Source organism: Polistes canadensis, unplaced genomic scaffold (genome assembly GCF_001313835.1).
Source record: "Polistes canadensis isolate GaletaPanama2010 unplaced genomic scaffold, ASM131383v1 scaffold_45, whole genome shotgun sequence".
Lineage (NCBI taxonomy): Eukaryota > Metazoa > Arthropoda > Insecta > Hymenoptera > Vespidae > Polistes > Polistes canadensis.
Window position 1 is genome coordinate 917,851 of NW_014569592.1, and position 8,023 is coordinate 925,873.

Here is an 8,023-nt window from a genome sequence, read left to right on the forward strand (position 1 = left end):
TTTTCTCGCTTCGAGCGTCGACGACCGCCGAGAGAACGAAGGAACGAAGGAACGAGCGAACTAACTAACGAACGAACGAACGAACAAACGAATGAGAACGTACGAGAACGTACGAATGGTACCCCAACTCTCTTTCTCTCTCTCTCCCTCTCTCTTTCTCTCTTTTCTCACACTTTATGTATACGTTTATTAAAAGTCAACTCGTCGTTGATCGTAGCCGTCCTCGTCGTTGTCGTCGTCGTCGTTGTCGTCGTCGTTATTATTATTATCATCGTCACAGAAACGACATAGTTCAACGGCGACACAAGATAGTCATAGTCATCATCGTCGTAGTCGTCGTTGCCGTAGTTGTCGTCGTCATCATCGTCTTCGACGACTAACAAAGTCGTCTCCAATAGGAGAACTACGAAACGGCACGCGCGCCTACTGCTGCTACTGCTGCTGCTGCTCCTCCTGCTGCTAAACAACTCCTCACGGCGTTGTTATTGTTGCGTAACTGGCGGCTTCTCGTGTACGTGGACGTTGTGTGTATATGTATGTATATATGGATGTGTGTGTGTGTGTGTATGTAGGAGCCTGCTGGCTCTCTGAGAGGTCGCGAGCGACAGGAATCGTGGGTGAGCCAGTGGGCGATCGACGACCATACATATGAAGAAGGGGGTTATTTTACCGAGTGCTCCTCCCCCTACTACATTCGCAAAGAGAATGACAAACAGAGAGAAAGAGAGAGAGAGAGAATGACACACACACACACATACGCACGCACCACGCACAGTACAACACACACATATACAAAACATAAACACACTAAAGAGAGAGAGAGTGCGCGAGCAGTGCGCCGTCTGGCGTGGCTGCCGACAGTCTACTGCTTTCTGAGAAACACGAGGTGATTCCGTGTATCGAGCGCACTCCCCTCCCCTAGCCCCTTTCACGCTCATTCCATCCCTCCCACCCTTTGTCCTCCCTTCCCTACCGAATAAGATCCACGTGAAAGAGTGAGAGAGAGAAAGATATATCACAAAACACGGATAGATGAAACCCTCGTTTCCTCAGGGACGACGAGCTCTTACTACTACTACTACCACTACTACTACTATACTCTCCTTACGATTATTGTCTTTCACTCTCTTCTTTCTCCTCTCTTTCTCTCTCATTTCTTCTTTGAAATTCATTTTATGGTTTTTAATCGCCGGGATCGACTAGGTTCTTTTTTATTTTGCTTTTAAGCATATATGGTACAACACACACACACACAACACAACACGTTCGAGGTTCCTAATCGCGTGGTGGTAGCTTTGCGCACCCTTATTTATTTCTTTAGTCCTTACTTCCTTCCTTCCTTCCTTCCTGAGGAAGAAGAAAAACAAGGAGGGATCATCGCGACGTAATAATCGGAGACACCCTAGGGCTATTTTGAGCGAGAATCCTCGCGATTAACGATCGAGAGATCGCTTTGTGTTAAGCGGCGCTCTATTTTTATACGAGTTCCAGCTATTTTTGGGCTGCAAATTTGAAGCCAGAGGAAGGCAATCGTAATCTGCTTTATTTATCCTGGGTCCCGTAAAAGCCAAGGACAAACTGTCTTAGTTTCTCGTCTATTGGCGTTAGTAATATCGGAATCCTCTAAACGTTACTTTTGTCTTACTTCAAATTTTCTTTATATAATCGTTAACGATCAAATTTGTTTTATAAATTAGATAAATAAAATGATATCGGAATCGTAATAAATCGGCCGATGATCGTTCACGATATCCGACCGATAAATATCGAAAGAGGACACAAGCAACAAACAAGCAAGCAAGTATGCATGCATGCATCTTCTTCTTCTTCTTCTTCTTCTTTGCAACTCAGGATCGTTCGTTTTCCTTAGAAGAAACTTTCTCTTCTTACTATTTCTTTTTCGATCTTTTTCATTCCTCGTCGTCTAACTTTTACTTATTTTACAAGAGTGTTAATCGTTAATAGTTTATCTATATTTAAATTTGACGTGAGTTTAAAAGAGAAACGAAACGAAACGAAGAGATCTTTAACTGCGTTGTCTCTTATTTTGTTACTTGGCTGGCTTGCAATAACGAGTCATTACCTACTTATGAATGGGTGTGTACTATAAGCGCCGAGTAAATTAACGTAATTTCGTTGTAAAACGCTATATAACAGAATAATAAGACGCGAGAGCACGAGAATTATTTCCAAAGAATTAATAGATCGTTACTTGGAAAATTATGTTAGCTGCTACATAGTTTCATTTCTATCGTTTGCTCGCTCGTTCATTCGGTTTCCTTTCTTTCTTTCTTGCTTGTTTGTTCCATATAAAATGCATACACACACATACACCATTATCCATATATACGTCTCGCGTTTCTTTCATTATAATATTATGCCAGTAGTATATAAACGAAGAATACAGGAAGAAATTATTCAAATTCATCGGAAAGATGAGAAGAATATATTTCAAACTACAATAACCAATGAGTATTTTTATATATATTTTCATTCATTTTTAAATCATCCTTGTAACAAATCGACAGTTTTGAATAGATAAAAGAAGGCGCCTTCTAGATACTACCAACCATTAACGACCATACCTGAATTCGAGAATAGCGAATATGCTAGTAGTGTGTTGTATTCGTTGAATTCCAATTTCAATCTTTCTCGTTCCACATACCCAAACGTTTTCTTTCAACTTCTCTAATCTTTGTACTTCTATTTATCTCTCTCTCTCTCTCTCTCTCTATCTAGTTTTCCTTATTTCTCTTTGAATGAGAACGGTCTTTTCTTCGTATTCTACTACGGGACAGGAGTAGGTAGGGACACTTGAATGGGATCACGATTGTAGAGAAACATCTTGAACTGGCTCCTTGGCCTGGAGAAAGAGAGAGAGAGAGAGAGAGAAAGAGAAGTCATTGGCGAAGTAAGGAGCACATTGTTGTCTCTTCGATAATAAGAAATTCCTTTAAAGACTACGCGGAGAAAGAGAAATAGAAATATAGAAAGAGAGAGAGAGAGAGAGAGAGAGAGGAATAGAAAGAGAAGTGTTCGACTTGAAAAATGATACGAGTATATCGAAGTCGTCCAATTGCATCCAAGTTACAATCCAGTATGATGGTATCCATCTTATGTAGGAAAAACTTGCAATACCGTGGTCTCTCGGAGACTATCGACGATATTCCCTCGGCGACTTCCGGTATCCACCGAGTAGAGGAGTAAAGTAGAAACGTGCCGAGGCTAAGCTTCGAAAGAGAGAAAAACAATGATAGATAAAAGTACTCGAGTGTTATATACATATATGCTTTGTATATGATGTATGTATAATACAACACACATACATATACACATGAGAGAAAACTTGTATAGGTTTCTCGTATTGCTCGCACGGCTGCTGCCATGTGACGACGTGCTCATCCAAGTGTGTAAGTATATATATTCTTTCTCACACACTATATCACATGTTTGTGTGTGTCTGGCTTCGTTCGTTCGTTCCTTGGTTGGTTGGTTGGTTGGTTGGTTGGTTCAAGTTGGCCTGCAAGCGAGAGAAAGCATATGATAGATAGATAGAGATAGTAAGAGAGAGAGAGAAAGAGAGAAAAGAAGAGACGGGAAACGAAAGGTGCTGTTGGCAACGGTAGTGGGGGTCTTTCTTGGAATGTCCCGCTGTCTCGGGCGAACGACGGTCCGGCTCCTCCGGAACTCCAACGTGCTGCTGGAACAGCCATCGGGTGGGTTTCTTTAGGGTCGACCGGTTAGCTTGTCTCTCTCTTTTTCTCTTTCTTTCTTTTTCTCTCTGAAACCCCACCTTCGAATCGACGGTCTGCCTCATGCCTTCGTTCCGAGAGAGAACAACCTCTACACGGCAAACTTCGTTTACCCACTAGGCACAGCCTTACCTGTTTCCTTTGAAGTGGCGGTCAGGGGGAAGATGGTGGCTGGGGGGATAGGGTGGGGGGGGGTAGTTTGGTCGAATAGCAAGACAGCAGCCAGCCAAAGCAGCACACGCAGATCTTTCTTTCTTTCTTTCATTCTTTCTTTCTTTCTCATCGTTTGCTTCGTCACGATTTACGTTCCCTCTCTTCGAATCCGTTCTCTGACATCCTCGTACTACCATATATCCCCCTTCCATCCCCCCCGCCCCCATAGAACTCGAACTGACTCAACGAAGGGAATTTCCCTGCACGTTTTTTTCAACCTTTTCTTTCATTTTTTTCCTTAAGACCCTCTTCCCCTCGTACCCCCTCGGTTCTTTTCAATTGTTTACATTTAGGATAATTCTCTGAAAAAGAAGAAGAAGAAGAAGAAGAAAAAAAAGAATATAACGCCATCCCCTTTAATAAAGCAACCTTTAATCGTAACTGACGAAGCTCGGGTTGATGTTCGATGTTTACAAAAAAAAAAAAAAAAAAAAAAAAAAAAAAAAACAGAAAAAAAAAACAGAATAAAAAAGAACAATTCGTTTTATTTACGGTAATCAAATCGAATCGGCAAATCAAAGAATGCAATAAGTTCGCGTTTGAAAAAGAAAATAATAATAATAATCCTCCCTAATGAGGGCTGCTAATGGTGGGTGTGCTAGTTGTGTGGTTGTCGTCGTAAAACTATCGAATCTACGAGAATATCTCTTTCTCTCGATGATTTTGGAATTGGAAATAAAACGTGCACTCTCGACTAGTAGTAGTAGTAGTAGTAGTAATAGTAGTAGTGCATTCGATTAATACAGCCCTGTCCCGCCACCCTGACGATCAACGAGGCCTTCCGCCTGTTTTCCCCCCCGCCACCCCTCGCCCCTCAGCTCACACGCGGCTTCTCCACCAACACTACTACCATCACCACATCGGGCGTATTCCGTATCTTGTACTACTATTCTCCGCCCCCCCTCCTCCCTACCACCCAACCTCCCTCCTCACCCGTTCTCTTCCTTTCTCTCGTACTTTTGGATAGGTAGGAGAGAAGTTCTCCACTCCTCTCCTCTCCACTCCTCTCCACACCTATCCACCTTGCTCCTGTCCCCCTCCCCCTATCCCCTGTCTCATTTTTCCAGTTCCAAGCTTGTTCTCTACTGCTGCTGCTGCTGTTGCTGTTGGTGCTATTGCTGGTGTTGGTATTGGTATTGGTATTGGTGTTGGTGTTGGTGCCTCCACCATCCTTATCCGTATCTCGGATACTTCTCGCGTCCTTTACCGTCTATCTCTTCTTGGTTATACATATATAGACAAACGGATTTGCACGGCGCCGTGTCGTCGAACGCTCCTGTATATCTCGAATGAGACACGTCACCGCTTCGGGTAGGTTCAACTGAATGAGTATGAGTATGAGTATATGAGTGTAGAGTGTAGAGTGTGAGAAAGAGAGAGAGAGAGAGATAGAGAACGTGCGTGTGCGTATATTGTATGCATGTGCACACGCAGGCCACGCGTATTGTGGCGTTTCGTCGTTTGTGGATTGAATGCAAAAGTGTGTGACGTTGTCGTTTACCTATACATTTACTTCGCGTTGCTGCTGTTGCTGTTGCTTGCTTGCTTGCTTGCTTGCTAACACGCTTATCAATAATTTATATCGTATATATTTCTTTCCTTTTTTTTCTTCTTTTTTGTTTTTTTTTTTTTTTTCGTATCTTTTTCTTTTTCTTCTTTTTTTTTCACCAGATTTTAATTAATTTATACTTTCAACCTATGAATAATATATATATGTGTGTGTGTGTTACCTTTATATATATATATATATTTTTTTTTCTTGAACGACTCTAAGAAGTCACGTAGAAAGCGAGGAATTTTTTGTTAAATTCGCGGTCATCGCATTNTTTTTTTTTTTTTTTTTTTTTTTTTTTTTTTTTTTCGTATCTTTTTCTTTTTCTTCTTTTTTTTTTTTATTCTCTTAACTTTATATATATATATATATTTTTTTTTCTTGAACGACTCTAAGAAGTCACGTAGAAAGCGAGGAATTTTTTGTTAAATTCGCGGTCATCGCATTTTAAACCATTCTCCTCCTCCTATTTCTATTTCTACTTCTACTTTTTTTTTCCTTTTTTTCATACTCACGCCTGTATCTCTCTCTCTCTCTCTCTCTCTCTCTTTCTCTCTCTCTCTTTTCACATTTTCGAAAGTTCAACACAATTTTGGTATCGTAGCGCGCGTCTCGCTTTTTTCTTCTTCTTTTTTGTTATAATAATAATTATTATTATTATTATATTATTATAAATTTTTATTCATCATTATTATATTATTATTAATTATTATTATTATTCTATTTCTTCTTAGTCACATTGCGTGTTATTTTCGGCGATACGTGTTCTTTTTTTCAAAATAGAAAAAAAAACAAAAAAAGTCGTACGATTTAGAAGGGCAGGGGGGAGAAAAAAAAGGAGAAACACAGAACGCGTTTGTCGATAATACTATCGATAATACTCTCTCGTGTTCCTCCTCTGTACTCCGCACTCCTCTTCCTCATCATCCTTCTTCTCCTCCTCCTCTCCTTATTATTCTCATTCGACATTTTATCGTTTTGTAAAATCGCTGCTTATGCTACGACGAAGAGACTATGACGATTACGACGACTACGATGAGGAGAAGGAGAAGGAAGAGAACGAGGAGGAGGAGGAGGAGTAAAAGGGGGAGGACGAAGACTTCTCGGTGTTATTTAACGCTATAGTTTCGCAATAATATGCGAAGTCACATCAACAAACACTGACGTACGAGTTCACTTATATATACGCGAAACAATGGTACCACCGATTAACTGAGTCACTCTACTAGTATCTAATTGTAAAATATAGTATATCTATCATAGACGATTCCAATATGCTTAATCATCATTGTCGTTTTATTCCGAGAAACGTGTTGCAACATTTCCAATAATTATTTATGATAGTATTATAAACAATAGTTATATCGAATATGTATAATATGTGACGACGAATGATGATTGGTAATTATGATTGTGTGAATTGAATCTACGAGAACAAATTTGTAACATTTATTTTTACGATATATATTTTATATATAATTGTAATATATTTGAAATTTAATTATTTAATAAAAATTTTATATTATAATATTATATTTTTGTGAAAGAAATAAAAGTGTGAATAATATGATTGACGAAAGTATTGTTTTTCTTAGACTCGAAATTTTTCAACCCTCTATACCCTTCTTCTTCCCCCTCCCCCCTACTCCTACGTATATCGACACAGTTTGAATAGAAAATTCGATTGAAAAACAATGATTTAATGTATGCGTAAGATTCGTTTCATTTGCGTGACTAAACGATCGCGTATAATAAAGCTATTTTATTTATTTATTTATTACGTAATATATATTGTATATTACATGACTGTGTTGTTGTGGTGGAGGATGCTATTCGAGGCCGATTTGAATTTAAAACCATCGTTATAAAGGCCAATTTACACCGTAATTCAACACACTTTTGAATACTTACATCGTTACATAAGAAAATATGTTAGTAAATTTACTTCGCATAGTGTGTCTTTAGTTTTATTCGAAAGGGGATTATTCATTTTGTTTCCTCTTAACAAAAAGAAAAGAAAAAAAAATAAGAAAAGAAAATATGTCGTAAAAGATTAAAAATAAAAAATGTATATATAAATATATTATTAAAATAGATTTTTCGTATTTTTCTTAGATTTATATACAGGAAGGAAAATATCGTAATTATCGACAGATTCGTCATCTTATAATAATAATCAAAATAATAATAATAATCATCACGTGTCGTGTCTAATCATGATCTAGTGATTGGCTTATAAGGAGTCCCTGAGAATCGAGGAAAGTAGAAAATGGAATTCCAAACTGAGTGTTCTTGGAATGTTTTTCTTTTAAAACTGTAAAATATTTTAATTTCACATTACGAGATATTTAGATAGAATTTCATTTATCTTAAACGTAACATTATCTATAACGAATATTCTTATATTCCCTTGTACATACTTTTTTCTTTTTGTTCTTCTTTCTTTGTTTCTTATAAGTAAAAAAGAATGTTAATTATATATTTATTTATTTATTTATTTAGCTGA